Source organism: Leopardus geoffroyi, chromosome B2 (assembly GCF_018350155.1).
Source record: "Leopardus geoffroyi isolate Oge1 chromosome B2, O.geoffroyi_Oge1_pat1.0, whole genome shotgun sequence".
NCBI lineage: Eukaryota > Metazoa > Chordata > Mammalia > Carnivora > Felidae > Leopardus > Leopardus geoffroyi.
The window spans coordinates 101457314-101480234 of record NC_059332.1 but is presented as its reverse complement, the minus strand read 5'-3'; the positions used below and the strand labels follow the sequence as shown (position 1 = coordinate 101480234).

The 22921-nt window shown below is 36.2% G+C and overlaps 1 pseudogene; it reads left to right on the top strand.

Moving 5' to 3' along the window:
• Positions 1–2148, top strand: part of LOC123609940 — a 113007-nt pseudogene extending 110859 nt beyond the window's left edge.
• Positions 2149–22921: the final 20773 nt, after the last annotated feature.

Genomic DNA, 22921 nt, shown 5'->3' with positions numbered 1-22921 from the left:
GTATATATATATATATACACACATATATACATATATATATATATATTGAGATAGGGAGGAGAAGAGAGAGAGGGAGAGAAGCCCAAGCAGGTCCTGCACTGTCAGCACAGAGCCAGACACAGGGCTCGAACTCACTAACTGTGAGATCATGACCTGAGCCGAAGTCAAGAGCCCGACACTTAACAGACTGAGCCACCCAGGTGCCCCAAAAGTTATTATAGAGTTGGAGAGACATCTAGAGTTGATGCTTCAAAGGCCCAAGAATACAGAGCATCTAGACAGAAGCTGGAACCACAGAGAAACAGCCACTCATGAAAGTAAGGCCCAGGTGGGGACTGGGATCATGGCAAGGATTGGCTCAACAGAAATTGTGGCCACAGAGAGAAGGTCTGCTAGAAAGGGATGGAATTATGGAGACTCAGTCTATGCTAGATATATAGCCAAAAGCCAAGAAAAAAGGCAGTGAAGTAACCTGGCTTCTCTCCCTTAGTCCTCCACTTTTTCTATTTGGTCTCCCATTAGCCATATCTATCCAGAAAACAAATGGCAAAGGGGGTATGGAAAATCAAGTTTATGGAAATCAGGACCCTGAGACACTGAACAGAAGAGTAACAAATTAATCTTTTCTCAGAGTGAAATAGTCATGATCTGGGGGAATTTGACAGAATATCTAGAAGTAAGGACTAGGAAAAGATTACGAAATGTAGGGTTAGGATATATATATGTATATGTACATGTATATGTATGCATATGTATAATGACTATCAGTAATGTAACAGACAAATATTTACAGTATTAGCGCTTATATTAAGTTTTATGTCAAAGAACAAAAGTCTCAGGGATGTTTTAAAAACATATACAAGTTCTTGCATCAGTAGGAAATCTTGTTTTATGAAGTTCTTGGCAAATTTCTTACAAGGGCAACCTCTTATTGACTGCATATGATGTGCCATCATGCACAGGGCTATACATGCACTTTCTTATTTCATCTTCACAAGAACTCTATGAAGTAGACACTATTGTTGTCATTTTGCAGATGAAGGGAGAAAGACTAATTGTCTGAGGTCACAGTGGTGGTACGTGGGAGAATTCCTATTCAAAGCCCTGTTTCCTGATCTCCAAGCTCTGTCTTGGTCACCATGTAATTCTGCCCCAGTCAGTGCTGCTTGAATGAAGCTTCATTATGTGTTATTCATAATCACCTTTCTGAGCAGATGGCTCTCTCCCACTTCCACAAAGCTGGATCACAATAATGATGGTTAAAATTAAATAGGTGTTTTATATTCAACCCACACACAGAAGATGAAACCATTCCTGCTTACATGAGATTTTAAAGACTATCTATGTACAGTTTTATCTCTTTAATCATCTGTAACTACTCTGTTATTCTCTAAGATGGCTAAGGGGATAGATAGACTGGAGCAGAGAAGGAAAGCATTCATCTACAGTCAGGGACTAACCTTCACCCAAAGCAGCCTCCAAAGTTGCTTAGCTTCCAGGACCTTGCTGGTTTTGCCTTGCCAGTCCTAAAGTGGAAAAGCATTTGGTGGTCAACACTGACCCACATTGCTACCTTTCCCTGGTCAAAGGAGGCTTAGCTGATGACCATGTCCTCATCCTGCCCATCGGACACTATCAGTCAGTGATGGACCTTTCATTCAGCAAGATGGTGGAAGAGGTGGAGGAGTATAAGACTACACTGAGGCCTTTCTTTAAGAGTTGAAGGAAACAGTGTGTTTTATTTTAGAGAAATTATAAGAGCTATCACCTCCAGCTACAGGTTATTTTCATGCCACTCAGCCACTGCTTCGAGAATGGCATTAAAGATGCCTTCGTTACCCAGGCAAAGGAACAACAAATAGAACCAGCTGTTGGAAATCCAGAGCACTCTGACATCAAGCCCACTGCACAACCGAGAGCAACATATATTTATGTTGAACTTGACAGAGGAGAGAAACTTCTCCACAGAATTAAAACAAAAATTTTTTCCCTTGCAGTTGAGAAGGAAGGTGCTGGCCAGTGAAGCCATTCTTAATATCCCTGACTGGTCTGACTGGAGGCAGTGTCAGACAAGCAAGGTAAGAGGTGACCCTGGCTTATAGCTTCTGGAGAGACTTTGAGCCTTTTGACTTCATTCTGGATGACTAAGCAAAAGGAAAGCCACTTTATGAATTTCACAGGAAGTAGTAGCAACCTGTTTTTAAAGAAACTAGTTTCTCAGGAGACTTTCATGGAAACTGCCTGCAGCAAAAAGGCCTAATATTGAAAATTTTTTTGGAAAAAGTCACATCCTAGGTTGAAAACCTTATGTTAAAAGCCTGTCTGTTATCCAGCTCCAAGTACAGATTGTGTTTATCAACATTAAAAATAAAATCAAGAAAAAAAAAAACATTTAAATTATCAAATAAAATCCAAATGCTTTACCATGAAAAAAAAATGCATCTGGAGTAGGGTTAACACAAATTCTGATATTTTTGCTTTATACTAAATTAGCAGGTATCTGGTTGACTATTTATTTATTATTAATTGCTGATACAGTGATACTGACAGGGTGTGTGTGTGTGTGTGTGTGTGTGTGTGTGTGCTGTAGGGAAGGGTGTAGCATGCTATTCCAGAACTCTTTCTCAAAATTGAATAAGACAAAGGCATTCTAGAACCTGATTTTTAATGGGTATCAGTACTCAATAAAATAAAAGATACGCTATTTACTAACCAAATTTCATCCTTATATATTCCTTTACAATGCTACCCAGATGACAAACTGAACATGTTTCTTGAAAAAAATGTCCCTGGGGGAAAAAAAAGAAGTAAAGAGAAGAACCTCACTCTTCAGTTGCACCCATTCGGCATCATGAAAATCTATGGGGCCAGCATGGCATTGGGTAAAGGGCACTTATCAAGGACTCAGGGGTCCCACCTGTGCTCCTCCTTAACTCTATGACCTTGGACATGTTACTTGGCTTCCTCTGATCACAGTCATTTCTCCACAGGGGGAAGCGACTACTGCCTGCTTTTCTACCTCAAACACAGGTGAGGTAGGGAAATGTAAGATGAGATGATTGATGTTAATATACTTTGCAAACTAAAATGATATAGAAGTTTAAGTTATCATAAAAATTCTCCTGAGTTTTTCTATATTTGTCTAGATATATATACACACACTATAAATGTTTTTATATACAGACACACACACACTCACACACACACACACACACACACACAGGCCTGAGAACCAAGTGCCATGCCATGTATATGATGCACATGTCCATGTTAAAATGCATGAATCATGAGGGGTATTGGTGGGGTGTGGAAAAAAGACCCATAAGTTTGATGGACTGTAGCAATTGCCTTGACCTCTATCTTACTGGTAATCTCTCTTAGCATGTCAAACAAATAGCAGAGGGAGGAGAATGGTGTGCCTTTCATTCAATGCTACAAAAGGCACATATGGCAGAAAATCAAGCTAAATTATCAAATTATATTGTAGCCCCCAAAAGATTTTCCTTAGTGAGATAGAGAGGGAAAAATTCATCATTTCATCTCGATTCTCGATTTAGAAGAATATGGGATGGTACCATCTCGTAGAAATCACAAAATGAACTTTACCATGATTGACTTCTAGAAAAATAACAAGAAATGTGAAAATTATCACAAAGAACAGAATTGAATTCACTATTATTTTATAATAATATAATAATACACGATAATTTTACTACCAGGGGCATCTGGGTGGCTCAGTCGGTTAAGTATCTGACTCTATTTCAGCTCAGGACATGATCTCTCCGTTTGTGGGTTTGAGCCCTGAGTCAGGCTCTGTGCTCACAGAGCAGAGCCTGCTTGGGATTCTTTGTTTCCCTCTCTATCTCTGCCCTTCCTCCACTCAGGTTCTCTCTCTGTCTCAAAAATATATGAATAAATATTAAAAATAGATATAATTTTACTACTGAAAATTAGAGAAATAGGAATTTTATGACTTGGAGGATTTAATTCCAGCTAATTTACTTTCCTTTTTATCCAACAACAAAAGCTTAAAATGCCATACCCTGTGGTTGAATTATTGGATCATCTTTTTTGTAGTTATTGACAGCTTTATCATTACTAACTTTGCTAGTTTTTTCATGGCAATTAAACTTATTCTTAAACTTTAATTCCAGTATAGTTAACACACAGTGTTCTATTCATTTCAGGGGTACAATATAGTGATTCGACAATTCTATACATTACTCAGTGCTCATCATGATAATGTACTCTTCATCCCCATCACCTTTCCACCAAGTCCCTAACCCAGCTCCCCTCTGATAACCATCAGTTGGATCTCTATAGGTAAGAGTTTGTTTTTTCTCCCTTTTTCTTTGTTCATTTGTTTTGTTTCTTAAATTCCACATATGATTGAAATCATATGGTATTTCTCTTTCTCTGACTGACTTATTTCACTTGGCATAATACTCTCTAGCTCCATCCATGTCGTTGTAAATAGCAGGATTTCATTCTTTTAGGATTAATATTCCATTGTACGTACACACACCACCTCTTCTTTACCCACTTATCTACTGAATGGACATGGGTTTCTAGCACAATTTGGCTATTATAAATAATGCTACAATAAACATAGGGCTGCATATATCTTTTTTTTTTTAAGTTTATTTTGAAAGAGAGAGACAGTGCATGAGCAAGGGAGGGGCAGAGAGAGAGAGAGAATTCCACTCAGGCTCCACAGTGTCAGCACAGAGCCCAAAGCAGGGCTCGAACTCAGAAACCATGAGGTCATGACCTGAGCCAAAACCAAGAGTCAGACGCTTAACCAACTGAGCCTCCCAGGCACCCTGCATACACCTTTTTAAATTAATGCTTCGTATTCTTTGGGTTAGTACCCAGTGGAATTACTGGATCCTATGGCAATTCTATTTTTAACTTTTTGAGGAACGTGCATACTGTCTTGAATATTGACTGCACTAGTTTGCATTCCCACCAACAGTGCACAAGGGTTTATTTTCCTCCACATCCTCACCAACGCTTGTTATTTCCAATGTATTTGATTTTAGCCATTCTGACAGGTTTGAAGTGATATCTCATTGTGGTTTTGATTTGCATTTCCCTGATGATTAGTGATGTTGAGCATCTTTATGTGTGTCTGTTGGCCATCCACATGTCTTCTTCGGAGAATATTGCTTGTTTTCTAGCTGTCTCTTTAGACATGCCAGAGATCAGTCTTTCTGACTGTCTTTATTTTAGGAACTACTTTAAGGAAAAGTAGTTTTTTATGCCAATCTGCTCATTTTTATGCTGGTCTTAATTTTCTTCTTGATTTCCTAAACAGTGTTAGTTATTCTTTTTCCTAAATTCTGAAATAAAATATGTCACACACTAAGTAAGGGGCATAGTATCAGAAAACAACTGTATGTGAATAGACTTAAAATCTTGGACTTCAGAATATCTCTCATGCATAATAAAGAAGCAGAGTTAAATAGATTTGACTACATGAAAATAATAGCTACTGATTTGGAAGAGTTCATTATCATATTTTGTTCTGGTTTATGTCCTAAAGCGGCAGTGGTTTGCATTTGTCTTTTGTAATCAACCGAAATTTATATTACGAATAAAAACTGACAAACTTCTGTGCAGAATAACATGATTTACTTGGTACTGATACTAGATTTCTAGATGGTACAGCCGAATGTGGATAAAGGCTGGCAGTAGGGCTTGGAGTGGGATGACCAGGATGTCTGGGATGAAGCACAGGTGAGCCATTATTTGTTCTAAATACAGTGCTGTCCCCTATTTAATTAGTATGATAAAAAATGCTCACAGGTACTAATCCTCTTGCGATTTTCATTTTAGGTTTTATTGTGGGTTTTCACCTTTTTCTATATCTTCATAGATAGTTGCATTGCCAGAATGATGGTTTAAGTAGAAATTCAAACCCAAATTACAGAACAGAGAGTAAAATATTCTTAGAGAATGCAACATGTTAGTTATTGAGATATTGAAGTAATAATTTAACTTTAGGCTCCAGTGTTTCTGTCTGGTGGCAGCATGGCCACGGGTGTGACTGAGGTGGCGGCAGCCATGATGGAGGTCAGCTCGGCTAGGCAATTGGAGGAGCTGCCTCGCTTCAGAGCCAAGTCCCTCCTCGGTTCATTTCCGGGCACCATGGGATGAACGAGATAGCAGAGTTAGCTAAAGAAACCCTCAAGTTTCATTCATGAAGTTGGAGGCTGAAGCTGCTCATTAACGTAGAAGCTGCTTTTAGGCAAACAGTCGTGGGCAATGGAATGTGGAAAGGGCCCCCAGTGATCACCTGACTGAATATAGACAGGCCCATCAGGCAACCCATCTCAAAGTATCCATAGGCCCTAGTTAACCAATGGGCTACTTACAACCAGGCACAGTTACCAAAAAAGGGAAAATTCCTTATGTTACCCTAATCTTCACCTTTCCCTCTTATTTTATATTTTATTTTATTTTATTTTATTTGTTTTATTTTATTTGTTTTATTTTATTTTATATTTTATTTTATTTTATTTTATTTTGTTTTATTTTATTTTATTTTATTTTATTTTTTAATTTGAGAGAGAGAGCAAGAACAGAAAAGGCAGAGGGAGAGAGAGAAAGAATCTCAAGCAGGCTCCACACTTAGTGCAGAGCCCCAGTCAGGGCTCAATCCCTCAATCCTGGGATAATGACCTGAGCCAAAATCAAGACCTAGAGGTTTAACCGACTGAGCCACCCAGTTGCCCCCTCGCCTTCCCCATTTAAACAAAGCCCCCACCCACTGCCTCCTTGCACACAGTCTTTCCTCTGATTTCCTGACCCCTCCCCCTCCTATAATTAAGGAGCTGGAATGGAAGCATCTGACAAGCTACATTCAACTTGCCCCAAAGCTCCCAAATTAGAAGAAAAGCTCAAAGCACTGACAAATAAAGCTTCTGTGATGCTCTTTATGGAAGGAAACAAACAGGAAGCAAGATGTGGCTTCAGCAAACAAATTCTGGAAATACAAAATAATACTAGTGTTCAATATGAGACATTTGATAGATTGGAGGATGAATAATTCAACAGGGGTTAAAAGCTTACTTGAATTGGCCCACATATCCTTAGCTGTATGTGAAAGGGAAGAATGTTGGAGGTCTGGATATAGTTAAGGAACTGAAAGACAATGGGGAGTTGCTGTCAGTACTGAAAGGAGAGAATTAGTGAATGTTACAGTTGGTGCCCAATTGTTGCAGAAAATACTTCATCACAGTGGGACAGCTCACAACTCAGTTCTCAGAGGAGCGTGAGGGCCAGAGACTGCTTCTTACCCAGTTATGCTGAGTGTATTTCACAAAATTGTACTAAATACATATTTGTTTCATTTTTTTTACCAAACACAAAATGCAATAAATATCTTCAAATCCAATTAAAAATAGTTGTGTAAAATAATAATAGTAATAATAATGATTTAACTTTAAAATAAAATAAGAAATTAAAGTCTGTTTATCAGTTATCTGCTGTGGCATCTCAAAGGAATTAAGGCTGAGGCACCTGGGAGACTCAGTCAGTTGAACGTCCGACTTCAGCTCAGGTTACGATTTCACAATTCATGAATTCAAGCCCCACGTCCGGCTCTGTGCTGACTGCTGGCAGCTTGAAGTCTGCTTCAGATTCTGCGTCTCCCTCTCTTTCCCTCTGCCCCTCTACAGCTTGTGCTCGCTCTCTCTCTCAAAAATAAGTAAATATTTAAAAAATAATTAAAAAAATAAAAAATAAAACTGAAGCTTAAGACAACATTTATTTATTTGTTCCTAATTCTGCAATTTGGGTGTACGCCATTGGATAGTTTTTCTGCTAATCTCTCCTGAAGTCACTCATGTAACTACTCACTTTGAGATTTCTTCTGGGAATGGACGGTCCAAAATTGGCTTTACTCATGTGTCTAGTGGCTTTCCAGGACAGCCACCCAAGGCACCTCAGTTTTCCTATTCAGCAGAATATCCAATATTTCCTATAAGATGAAAGCAGGGATCTTGGGCCCAGGCATACAAATCACACAAAGTCACTTCTACCCTCTACTGGTCAAATCAAGGCACAGGCCCACCCAGATCCAAGAAGTAGAAGATAGATTCCACTTCTTGATGAGGACTGAGAAACTCACATTGCAAAGAGGCGTGAACACAGGCAGGTATGATTCACTGGAAGGTCTTAGTATAATAACCCAACAGTCTAGACCTAAGACTATTCTTACAGAATAATAATTATGACAACTGATAATAAGTGCTAAAATATTTATAAGTGTCAAACAACTGTTGTACATAACATATATTAATTCTCAAACAACTCCCTGAGATAGGTTCAATTATTTTCACAGTTTTATAAATGAGAAAACAAGATCACATAAACATAAATGTATTAAAATTGTTTCAATAATTAAATATTAGTAATATGATCTGGATACAGAAGTAGAAGACGTAGTTAGAACAAAACAGAGTCCAGACTGAGACTCAGCTGTATGGGGGCATTCAATCTAGTATAAAGCAGTCATTTCAAATTACTAAGGTAAAGTGTACTGTGCAACAAATTGTTAAGTTCTGTGGTAATTTTTTAATGAAATGAGTTACAAACAAAAGAGCCATTTGGAAAAAAATTAACATTTGGTATACAATCTCATTCAAAATGAATGCGAATAGATTGGATGTATAATTATATAACTATTAATCCTATAGAAGTACTGGAATAAAGTATGAGTAGAAATATTTAAATTTTTAGAGTGATCACAAACTCTTAGGTAAGGCTGGATGTGAAAAACAGAAATTCAAAAAATACATAGATTTGGAGGGGGGGCGCCTGAGTGGCTCAATCTGTTAGCTCAAGGGTCTGACTCTTGATTTCAGCTCAGGTCACGATCTAATGGTTGGTGAATTCAAACCCCACATAGGGCTCTGTGCTGACAGCGTGGAACCTGCTTGGGATTCTCCTTCTCTCCATCTCTTTGTCCCTTTCCTGTGTGCATGCTTATATGTGTTTTCTCTCTCTCTATCAAAAATAAATAAATAAACATTAAAAAATATAGATAGATTTTTATTATATAACAATACGCTAACACTTCTTAAGGACTTATAAACAATATTCTAAATGTTTTACAATTATTATAACATTTAACATTAATGCAGTTTCTATGAGGTAGTTGCTAGCATTACTCACACTTTATATCTGAGGAAACTGAGGCAAGAGTTGCTCATTATCTATAGTTATATAGCTTCTAATTAGACAAGCTAGGCTGGAACTTCAGTATTCTGACTCCACATCCTGTGCCCTTCCATAAAAATAAAATATTTTTTATGTTTATTTAGTTTTGAGAGTGAGAGAGACAGAACATGAGTGGGAAAGGGGCAGAGAGAGAGAGGAAGACACAGAATCCGAAGCAGGTTCCAGGCTCTGAGGTGTCAGCACAGAGCCCAACGCAGGGCTTGAACTCACAGACTGCGAGATCATGACGTGAGCCAAAGGCAGCCACTTAACCCACTGAGCCACCCAGGTGCCCCCAAAATAAAATATTTTTAAGTGAAAGACCATTAAAAGGAAATATATGTTATAAAGTAGAAGTCATGAAAAAATAAGAAAGAGCTATAATGGAGATAGCATAAAAGATAATATGGCAAATGACAAAGAACCTGACAAACAAACGATAGAAAAAAATAGGCTAAGAATTGAAATGGGAAATTCACACAGAAAAAGAGACACAAATATTCAATAGAAACAAGAAAACATGTTTGAAAGCACTAGTAATCAAGCAAATACAAGCAAAAGTAGGAATTATCAATGCCAGTTAATAATCTGGGAAACATGAAAGAAATGAATAATGCTTGAAGCTTATGAAAATATGAAGAAATAGCTATCCATACGTGTTGATGGAGGGGTTGTAAATTGGAGGACTATATGACAAAATATTCGCCAAATCAGAATGACCACACCCTGAAAACCTTAATATTTCCCTTAGAAATTCATCCTGCCAAGATTCCTAACAAATGTGCTAAGATGTACATTTATTACACTGTTGTTTATAGAATGAAAAAAAAAAAAACAAAAAAGAGGAGGCCATCTCAAAATTCCTTAATAAGGGACAGGGTAATAAATTTTAGAACAACATGTCATAAAATGGACTCCTGTGCAGCCATTAAAATGGCTGATATAAATCTATTCACACTGACAGTGAAATACGCACTACCCCGTTGAAAGAAAAAAAAGCAGGTTGTAAAACATTCTGTAATGTGTGGTCCTTTTAATATAAAATTGTATGGTAATACATTAAGAGTATGAAAGGATTTTCGGATTGAGGTTAATAGGAGTTGGGGTCAATAATAGTTGTGAAAGTACAGAAGAATTGATTTTTACTCTTTATTCCTCTATGTATTATTTAACTTTTTTACAAGAAGCATTCTCTTTGTAAAACAGAAAGTTTGGCTTTCTGGATGTGGCAGCATAAGGATAGTGGAGAATCCTCCCCCCCCCCCCAGAATACAAGTATCAAAACTGGACAAAATTGGGAAAAACAAACATTCTAGGGCTGTAAAAAGTGGACCATAAAACAAGAAAATTAAGAAATTTATTTATGAAAAATGACAATGCTTTGTGTAGGAACAGTGAGAGTCTGCAGCCTTTTTTACCTGCTTCCTTCTCTCTCTCTCTCTCTCTCTCTCTCACACACACACACACACACACACACATACACACACACACACACACACACACACACACACACACACACACACAACACATCCAATTAGTTGACATGGTAATTTTACAAGAGTGGAGCTGCCCAGCAAAGCCCATGTCTTTGCTGCCAGCTGAGGCAGACGTGATTTGGAGCAAAGGGTAATAACTCAGGGATAGCAGTGTTGTCAATGAAAGCAGTAAATTCATTAGGTAATGAGCAGGGAAAACCTTATGCTCTAACTTGAGTTTGTAATCCCAGCTGTAGGGAAACCCTAAAACTGAGAAGGCCATAGACCATCAGAGGAAAAAATGGTAGTACTGTATTATTCAGTTCATAACATATATAGGCAGAAAATATATGACAATAATACCACAAAATTAGGAGAAGTTGTTATATTTTCCTGGAATTAAGTCAATATTAACCTCGCCTAGCTTGTGATAGTTAAGATGTAGCATGCTTAGAGTAACCGCAATGAAAATAACACTAAAATATAGAGTTAAAGAAATAAAAATGAAAGAGGAGAGATTATTATCAGCCTCAGAAAAATAAAAAAGATTTATAAGGGAATACTATGAACAACTGTATGCTACCAAAGTACATAAATTAGATGAAATAGACAAAAGCCAGGAGGAACAAAAACAACCAAAACTACTCAGAAAGAATATCTAAATAGACCTATAATAAGTAAAGAGATTGAAAAAAATAAGCAAAAACTACCTACAAAGAAAAACCCAGGCCCAGATGCCTTCCCTGGTGAATTCTACAAAACATTTAAAGAATTAATGCCAATTCTTCACAAACTCTTCCAAATGGAAAAATAGGAATTACTTCCCAATTCATCCTATGAGGTCGGTATTACCCAAATACCAAAACCAGAAAAAGATATCACAAGAAAAAAAAAAACCTATAGACTAACATCTCTGAGTATTATAGATGATAAAATCCTCAATAAAATACTAGTAATCTGAATCCAGCAACCTCCAAAAAGGACTATATACTATTAATGGAATTCATTCCAGGAATGCAAGGTTTGACATCCTAAAATTAATTACTGCAATACATCATAATAGACATTAAAACAAAATCACATGATTATCTCAATTGATGCAGAACAAATATTTGGCAAAACTTAACATCTTTCCTGATAAAAATACTCACAAATGAGGAATTGAAGATAACTTTTTCCTTAACCTGATTCAAGGCTTATATGAAAAACCCATAGCTAACATTGTGCTTAATGATGAAAGACTAAATGCATTCCTCCTAAGATCAGAAATAATACAAAGATATCTACTCTCACCAGAATAGGCAAATCTCTGCAGACAAAAAGTAGATTTGTGGCTGCTTAGGGCTGGATAGGGGCTGGGGGTAGAGGGTGGGTCAGGGGGAAATGGGAAGCTCTGCTAATGAGTATGGAGGTTCTTTGGTGGTAATGAAAATGTTCTAAAATTTATTGTGGTGATAGTTGTCCAATTCTGTGAATACACCAAAAACTATGGAATGCACATTTTAAATGGGTGAAATGTATTATATTTGAATTATATCCTAATAAAGCTGTTATTTTTAAAAGAAAAAAAACTTTAAAATATACTAAAATATTGATTAAATACAAAAACTATAGTACAGGAAGAACAAAGGACCAAAAAAAAAGACATGAGACATTATAGAAAAAAAGAGCAAAATGGCAGAAATAAATCCAACTATATTTCTTTTAATTTGCTTTAACGTTTATTCATTTTTGAGAGACAGAGACAGAGCATGAGTGGGGGAGGGGTAGAGAGAGAGAGAGAGGGAGACACAGAATCCAAAGCAGACTCCAGGCTCTGAGCTGCCAGCAGAGAGCCCGACATGGGGCTTGAACTCACAGACCGTGAGATCATGACCTGAGCCTAAGTCGGATGCTTAACCGACTGAACCACCCAAGTGCCCCTAAATCCAACTATATTAATGTCTTTTCAAGTGAATGAATTAAACAATGCAATGAAAAGGCAGAAATTGTCAGATTGAATTAAAAAACAATGTCCAACTGTGTGTTGTCTAAAAGTGACACTATTTGCATTTAAGTATACAACTAGGTTGAAAGGAAAAGGGTGAGTAAAGACATACCATGTACCCAGGAACCATAAAAGAGCTGGGGTGACTATACTGTTATCAATGTTTTAAATACAGCTTAAAGCAAAAAATACTACTAACAACAAGAAGGGCATTTTATGATATAAGAGTCAGTATATATGGAAGTTATACTGGAGTATACCTAGAGTCCTAAAATACACAAACTAAAATGAAAGACTGACAGTTCAACAATTAAAGGTGATTTCAATACCCCACTACTAGAGCAAATGGGCAGAAAATCAACATTGAAACAGAAGATTTGAAAACTATCAAACAACCTAACATGACAGTTATAGAACACTCCACCCCAAAACGGCAGAATGTACATTCTTTTCAAGGATAAACAAAACATTCCCTGGGATAGACCATAGTCTTGGCCACACAATAAGTCTCAGTAAATTTAAAAGAATTGAAATCATGTAAAATATGTTTTCTGAGCACAAAAAAATTAAATTAAAAATTAACCATAGAAAGAAATTTGAAAGATCCCAAACACTTGGAAATTGACCATTTGTAAATACCCCAAAAGTCAAATAAGAAACCACAGGGAAAATAAGAAAATCTCTAATTACTTGAAGAAGAAAACACAACATAAAAATTGGGAAACACAGCTATAGAAGTGCTTAGAAGGGGGCACCTGGGTGGCTCAGTCAGTTAAGCATCTGACTTCGGCTCAGGTCATGATCTCACGGTTCATGGGTTCAAGCCCCACATCAGGCTCTGTGCTGACAGCTCAGAGCCTGGAGGCTGCTTCAGATTCTGTGTCTCCCTCTCTCTCTGCCCCTCCCCCACTTGCACTCTGTCTCTCTCTCTCTCTCTCTCAAAAACAAATAAATATTAAAAAAAAGAGAGAGAGAAGTGTTTAGAGGGAAATTTAGTGGTTTGAACACTTACATTAGAAAGAAAGATAGATCCAAGGAAATTATCTAAGCTCCTACCACAAGAACAAAAGAAGAGATCAGAGTGTGGACTGATTAAGTGCCTGATTATTGGTTTCAACTCAGGTCATGATCTCACAGTTCATGGGTTCCAGTCCTGCATGGGGCTCCGTGCTGGCAGTGCAGAGCCTACTTGGAATTCTCTGTCTCCCTCTCTCTCTCTCTCTCTGCCCTTCTCCTGCTCTCTCTCTTTCTCAAAATAAATAAATAAACATTTTTTAAAAAAAGAAAATCAAGAGAACAAAAAGCTGGTTCTTGAAAAGTCAACAAAATTGATAAAGAGTTAGAGTGACAAAGAAAAAAACAGAAGATACAAATCAATAAAATCAGGAATTTGAAAGAGGGGGCATCAGTAATTTCTCTACAGAAATGGCAATAATTACAAGAAAATTTTACAGTCCACTTTATGCCAACAAATTAAACACATTAGATGAAATGGATAAGTTGATACAATATGCCCAATATCAAGAGACTCAAGAAGAAACAGAAAATCTGTATAGATGTGTAAATAAATGAAGAAATTAAATTAATAATTAAAAATCTTCTCATGCACACGCACAAAAAGCTCAGATCCAGGTGATTTCACTATGCATTCTATCTAGTATTTAAAGAAAAAAACGTACTAGTCCTGTTAAACGTTTATCAGAAGAGAAAGAAATACTTTTCAACTCATTCTGAGGCCAATATTACTCTGATACCAAAGCCAGACAAATATATCAAATGAGCTGTAAAACAATATCCTAAATGACTATAGATACAAAATCCTTAACAAAATGTTAGCAAATGTAGTCAACATGTCAAGAGGATTATGTATCATGCCCTTGTGGGATTTATCCTAGGAATACAAAGTTTCTTGTGTTCAAGTACGCAATATCAATAGAGTAAAGGACAAAAATCACCTGGTCATCTCAATAGAATCACACTATCATTTGAAAAAAATCCAATATCCACTTATTATGAAAAAACAACTTGCAATAAACTAAGAATAAAAGAGAATTTCCTCTATCTCAGAAAGGGAATTTAAGAAAAACCTAAAATTAACATCATGCTTAAGAGTAAAAAATTGAATAATTTCACACTTAGATTAGGAACAAAGCCAAAATATTTGTTATCACCACTTCTATTCAATACTGTGCTAGAGATTCTAGACAGTAGAATCATGTCATAAAAATAAATTAAAAGTATATACTGGAAAAAAGAAATAACACTCTATATGCAAACAATATGATCCTATGTCTAGGAAATCTTAAGGCACCTCCAAAACTCAAAGCAAAACAAAGCAAAATCTAGAATTAGTAAACAAGTTGAAAAGGCACAGAATACAAAATCAAAATTTAAAAATCAACTATATTGTGTAATACAGCAAAAAATAATCAAAATTTTAAATTAAGAAAACAATTTTATTCACAATAGCATCAGAAAGAAATACTAAGGAATAACTTAACAAAATAAATGAAAAATCTGTATAGAAACACCTACAAAAGATTGCAGAGAGAAATGAAAGTAGATCTTTAATAAAATGGAAAGCCATTCTGCATTCATGGGCTGTAAAACTTATTATTTTGAAGATGTCCGTTCTCCCCAAATTGATGTATATATTTAATGTAATCTCTATTAAAATCTAGTAAAATCCCTGTAGTCTTTTTTTTTTTTTTTTTTTTTTTGGCAAAATTGACAAGGTGATCCAAACAAAGAACCTAGAATGCCAAAGAATCTTTGAAAAAAAAAAAGGTAGTTGGAGGACTTATACTACCCACATTCAAAGGTCTCTATGAAACTACAGTAATTATGATATTGTGGTTTTATAAAAGGAGACATATAGATCACGGATCAGAAGAGAAAGTCCTGGAGTGCCTGGCTGGCTCATCTGGTGGAGCATGTGGCTGTTGATCTCTGGGTTGTGAGTTTGAGCCCCAGGTTGGGTGTAGAGATACTTAAAAATAAAATCTTTACAATTTTTTTTTCATTTTATTTATTTGAAAGAGACAGAGAGAGAGAGAGAGAGAGAGAGAATCCCAAGCAAGGTCCAAGCTCAGCGTGGAGTCCAACATGGGGCCTCGATCCCACGAACTTGGGATTATGACCTGAGCTGAAATCAAGTCAGACGTTCAACCAACTGAGCCACCCAGGTGCCCCCCAAATAAAATCTTAAAAAAAAAAGACTAGAAAATCTCCAAATAAATGTTTCTATTTATGGTCAATTGTTTTCATTCATTTTCTGGGCAACAGTATTTATGTAAATTTTCCTGGTTATATTAACTTTTCTCAAAAGCCTTTAAAAAAAAACACACAAAATTTTGTTTTAGAGTAGTTTTAGATCCGCAAAAAAAAATGCGGAGAGTTTTGTCATACCCTGCGCTCAGTTCCCCCTATTGCTAACATCTTGCTTTACTATGGTACATCTGTCATGACTAATGAACAAATATTAATACAATATTATTAGCTAAAATCCATACTTTATTTGGATTCCCTTTGTTTGGACTAATGTTCTTTTTCTGTTCCAGGATTCCATCCAGGATACCACATCACATTTAGTTGTGATGTCTCCCTAGGCTCCTCTGGACTGTGATAGTTCCTCAAACTTTCTTTGTTTTTTGTTTGTTTGTTTGTTTGTTTGTTTGTTTGTTTTATGTCTTTGATAGTTTTGAGGATTACTAGTCAGGTGTTTTACAGAATGTCCCTCACACTGAGTTTTCCTACTGTCTTTCTCATTGTTTAGACCGTGGTCATGCATGTCAGGGAAGAAAGACCACAAAAGTAAAATGTTTGTCTTATCACACCATTGTCAAAAGGATACCTGTTATCAACTTGACATCACAGAGGATTTTGACTTTGATCACCTGGCCACAGTAATACTTGTCAGGTTATTCTAGTGGAAAGTTACTCTTCAGCACCTCCCCAACCTATTCCACACTGTACTCTTTCTTTGGAAGGGAGTTACTAAACACAGCCCTCAATTAAGGAGTATAGAATTACACACCACTTCCTTCAGGTAGACATATCTACACAACTTATTTCTGATTCCTTAGAATGGGATATTTGTCTCTTCTTACTCTTGTATTTGTTTGATCATTTATTTATATCAGTATGAACTCATGAGCACTTACTTTGTACTTTGGGTTATAATCTGATATACATTATTTATTTTGCTCTTCAAATCTTCGCAGCTTTGGCCATTAGGAACTTTTCACATTGACTCCTGTGTCACTTTCACATATTGCCATCATTTTGTCTTCAAGGGCTTTTGTACTTTCCCACAAGATTTCTTGGCTCATCTTATATTTTCCCTGACCCAGACCTAGAATCTGCTATTTCTCCAAGGAGCCCTGGTTTCTTTCATGGGAGAATGGTATTAAAAACGAAAACCCAGGGGTGCCTGGGTGGCTCAGTTGATTAAGCGCCAAACTTTGGCTCAGGTTATGATCTCACGGTTTGTGGGTTCGAGCCCCATGTCAGGCTCTGTGCTGACAGCTCAGAGCCTGGAGCCTGCTTAGGATTCTGTGTCTCCCTCTCTCTCTGCCCCTCCCCTGCTTGCACTCTGTCTCTCTCTCTCTCAAAAAGTAAATAAACATTAAAAAAATTTTTTTTACATAAATAAATAAAAACGAAAACCTAACTGCCAATCTGCATGTTGCTTCTAAAGATGACATTGTTTCTAGGCCCTCTCAGAGGACAAAGCAAGGAGATATGTGTATATATACTAACGAACATACACACATCTATAGTTATACAAATTTATATATAATGGTATGATTAGATAGATAAATAGATCATTATTTATATGAAGGTAAACATGAGTTTATACTGATATAGTGTCTCCATCACTAACTGGGTACCACATGGTTCATTCTAGCCTCCCTCTTTAATTGTAATAAACAATTGATTTTCAAAAAAAAGGTGCCAAGAAATTCAGTGGGGGAAATGAGTCGTTTCAACACATGGGGCTGAGACGATTAGGTAACCACAGGAAAAATACGTATCTGTTTGTTTGTTTGTTCATTTGTTTGTTTTTGAGAGAGAGAGAGAAAGAGTATGCAAAGGGAGAGTTAGAGAGAGAATCTTAAGCAGGCTCCACACCCAGTGCAGAACCCCATGTGGAGCCTGACCCGGAGCCTGACCTGGAGCCTGACACCTGGCTCAATCCCACAGCCATGAGATCATGACTGGAGCCAAAATCAAGAGTTAGAGGGAGTCTGATTCTCAACCAACTGAGCCATCCAGGTGCCCCCTACAGGAAAAATATTTAAAAACTAACTTAAATTCTTACACCATTACAACAATGAACTTAACATGGGTCATAGACATAAGCGTAAAAGCTAAAATTATAAATATTCTATAAGATCACATAAGATAAACCTTTGTGCCCTCAAAGCAGGCAAAGATTTCTTCAATGTGACACCAACTGTGCAATTCATAAAAGAAAAAAATTGATAAACTGGATTTTATCAAAATAAAAATCTTCTGTTCTTCTGAAGTTACCATTAAGTGAGGAAACAAGTAAGAGACTGGGATAAAATACCAGCAAATCATATACCTAATTAAATTAAATTAGGTATTAAATTATACCTAATTAAAAAAAACCTCATAATGCAGTATTAAAAGGGCATCAATTCAATTAAAATATAGGCAAAAGATTTAAATAGACATTTCACCAAAGAAGATATGTGAATGGATAATAGGCACTCATCATTAAAAATTATGAACCGTGATTTCATGCTGAGACATAGAGGAACTTCAAGAATATTATACATGCTAAGTCATAAAAGACCACATATTGTGGTCTGTGTGTATGAAATTTCTACAAATGGCAAATCTGTAAGGGACAGAAAGCAGATCTATGTTTGCCAGGGGCTGGGGATGGGGTGGAGATTGGCTGCAAACAGGCATAAGGAAACTTCTGGAGATGACGCAAATGTTCTAATACTGGGGCCGTGGTGATAGTTGCACAGCTGTATAAATTTATTAAAAATTATTGAGATGTACACCTGCACAGAATGAATTTTATGGTAATTATGTTATGCCTAAATAACCTAAGAATATATAATAATGGTATGAAGCATAGTGTAGTTATTTAAACAAGAGAGTAGAGAACCGGCAGTGGAAATATACAGAAACTTGACGGACGGTGAAATGGCCTTATCCATTGATGAAAAAGGGATATACTATAAATGGTACCAGATCAGTTGTTGTCCATAAAAAAAAAAATCAATTATTTTTATTTCATACTACATAAAAAGATAGTTTCCAGATGGATTAAACCCTGGAAAGTACAAAAAGAAGACTAACATTTTTGGGAGAAATTATGGGAGAATGCATTTATAACCCCGGGGTTAAGAAGATTTCCTAAACAAAACAAACAAACAAAAACCTATGAAAGAAAGATAGGTAAACTGTGAAAATTTCTGATCTTTTTTTTTTTTTTTCAGCGTTTATTTATTTTTGGGACAGAGAGAGACAGAGCATGAACAGGGGAGGGACAGAGAGAGAGGGAGACACAGAATCGGAAACAGGCTCCAGGCTTTGAGCCATCAGCCCAGAGCCTGACGCGGGGCTCGAACTCATGGACCGTGAGATCGTGACCTGGCTGAAGTCGGACGCTTAACCGACTGCGCCACCCAGGCGCCCCAAAAATTTCTGATCTTAATACAGCACAGCATAATATAAACAAGGAAAGTGATGACGTCAGTGGGAAAGAAGATGGGCAATGCTGATTTCAGTTAAATCTGACAAAAGATTAGAAGGTATCAAGACCTGCTAAAAATCAACAAGAAAAAGAAAAATCCAAAAGTGGAAAAAAATATATGGCCAGCTGATTTAGAGAAAAGCGAATACAAACGACCATCATATATATTAAATGATGCTAACCGTCACAAGCGATTGTGAAAATGCGCATTTAAACAGCCATGTGATACCCTTTCAAACCCATCCAATTAGCAAACATGAAGAAAAGTCTGATAATACAAGGCTTTGGCAGGCATGTGGAGAAATGGTAACATTCAAACACCAATGGTAGGGGTATACAAGTATTTTTAAGAGGAATTTGACCATGTTTAGTTAAATAAAACAGCAGTCTTCAGAATACAAACTTTAGAGAGATGTGAAGCCTTTCTGAATGGTACATAGACGTGAAGAAGTTTTAAAAATTAATTTCCACACTGAATTCTACACCTGAAGCTAGTATTGCACTCTATCTTAACTAACTGGAATTTAAATAAAAAATTGAAACTACAAGAAATAAATGTATACGTACGTACATATATACATACATACATATTAATTTCCAGAACTTTACCCTCCATATATACATTCACAAAAGCAAAGAAAAAGAAAATTGTAAAAAAAAATGTTACCTATGGTTTTGCCTTATTTAATCCATAGGACACACTCATGCCAAAACTTTATGTTTTATCTATTTAAAATTTGAATATTAAAGATAAATGAGTAGCATGCTGGCAAATACCAGTCTGTCATTAAGTGTGTTCTCTCCACATGTGACCATTGTCTGTGCTGAAGAAGGATTTGGTAAGCATTCTCATTTCCTTATGATGTCTTGGTTCATGCCTATGTCTCCAAGATATTAACAAAATTATTTTTTTTAACTTTAAATTTATCTTACTTATTTGGAGTGAGGGAGAGAGAGAGAATCCCAAGCAGGCTCTTCATTGTCAACTCAGAGCCCGATGTGGGGCTTGAACACTAGAACCATGAGATCATGACCTGAGCTGAAATCAAGAGTTAGTCACTTAGCTCACCGAGCCACCCAGGCACCCCAACAAAATTATTTAAAGCACACGATAAGGTAGAAGTATTTCATGAAAACTACTTGCATTTTCAAGACTTATTGAAAATAAAAAAATTCTTATTTTTCCCAATCTTTACTAACTAATTGGATTAGGTAGGGTAACTTTAAGTGAAAAATTAATACGTAATTAACAAGTATTTGTTAAGTCTTAGAAAAGTCTTTTTGGCACACTTCCCAGAAATTGATAAAATTAATAACTTGGATGAAACAACAATCCCTTTCAAAGTGAGATGACTTCTCCTCATGGGCCACATATAATACACATATTCTAGCCCTCCTGCAGCCTCCAAAAAACCTAAGTTAGTCCCCACTGCAGGCTGACCATTGCAAGCACTGCAGCGCTGATCACACAAGCAGATTTGCAGCGACTTGACGCCAACACCCTGACAGGAGCCTAGTTATCGGAAGTTAATGACCATACTTGTGCGTGTTCACGATGGGATAATATTTTGAGGACTGTGATTTCATTTTTGGAGTGCCATTCTTTTAGAGTTGCTCAAGGAATGTTCCATATGGGCTTTTAAGTTTTTAAATTATATATTAACAACTTGATGGTGAAATATAAGCAGAATCAAAAGAGAAAAACCTCAGCCTTTTTCACCATTGAACCTCAGTCGGTTAAGTGTCCGACTTCGGCTCAGGTCATGATCTCACGGTTTGTGGGTTCAAACCCCTTGTTAGGCTCTCTGCTGACAGCTCAGAGCCTGGAGCCTGCTAAGGATTCTGTGTCTCCCTCTCTCTCTGTCCCTCCTCTGCTTGTGCTCTCCCTCTTTCTCTCAAAAATAAATAAATAAATAAATAAATAAATAAATAAATAAATAAATAAGATACAATGGTCTCTCTTTTCTTTAATACTATACAGGTATAATTTTTCATAGTTGCAATCAACATACCCATAGTATTTTAAAGTTTTATTTTAGTTAACATTACAGAATCTAGATTTTTTGCATCCCTACCTCATTTACATATTTTCAAAGAGCAATGTGATATTCAGTTTGTTAATATAGCAGATTATTTAACCAAAGAACAAAAAGTGAGATGGCTTCTAATTCTTTACATTCAACAAAACTAAAGAACTTAATTAATTTTTTGGCTAAAAAAAGCCTGTTAATAATTACTATGCCTTATCATGATTTTAATTTCAGTTTAAACACAAAAGAAGTTTACAGAAATATATCATGTTGTTACAACAAAAGACTCCTGTTCTCATCTTGACATCTATATGAATAAGTGGGAATTAAGTTGATACTGAAATGTATTTCATTCAACTTTGTGTTGAATTCATATTCATTTATATGAACTAATTAACCAAGTCTATCTCATTTAGAAATATATTTCCAGTATAATTTACCTTTATCAAAAAATTTAAGATATTTTTGTGGTCTTGAGCACTTATGTGATAGCTATAATTGTAATGCTAACCCAGTACAAAAAAATTATAGAGCCTAATGTAACAAGAAAATAAAAAGTTTTGTTTCAATATATCTATATATTATTGGTGAAGAAAACTATGGTCGAATGATCAATAAAACACTTTCAGATATAACAGTATATTAACATAAAATCCCTTGAGGAAAATGGGGTAGAAATGTGAATTTGCAAAGTAAAAGTTACAGTGCAAAATTACCAAGTGTTAAAATAGAACCTGTTTATATATGTTTTCAGAAAGATAATAGAGGGTAATATTGCTGATGTTTGTATTTCATTTAATAAATTTTAAAGACTACTTTATGGACTTTGCTTTTAAATGTCAGTACAGATCTTCCTTGACTTACCATGGGGTTACATCCCAATAAACCCACTGTAGGTTGAAAATATCATTAAGTCAGGGCATCTGGGTGGCTCAGTCGGTTAAGCATCCAACTTCAGCTCAGGTCATGATCTTATGGTTCATGACTTCAAACCCAATGTCAGGATCTGTGCTGATAGCTCAGAGCCTAGAACCTGCTTCAGATTTTGTGTCTCCCCCTTCCCCCTTCCCCCTTCCCCCACTCTCACTGTGTCTCTCTCTGTCTGTCAAAAATAAACATTAAAAATTTTAATAAAAAAGAAAATACCATTAAGTCAAAAATGCATTTAATACACCTAACCTGCCAAACATCATAGCTTAGACTAATCTTAAACATGCTCAGAATACTTACAGTAGCCTACAGTTGGACAAATTATCTAACACAAAGTCTAATTTATAATAACTATTGACTATCTCATATAATTTATTAAATATTGTACTGAAAATGAAAAACAGAAGGATTGAATGGGTACAGAATGATTGTAAATATATTGGTTATTTATCCTTGTGACTGTGTGGCTGACTGGGTCTGCAGCCTTCTGCCACTGTCCAACATCATGAGAGAGTATCCACTGCATATTGCTAGC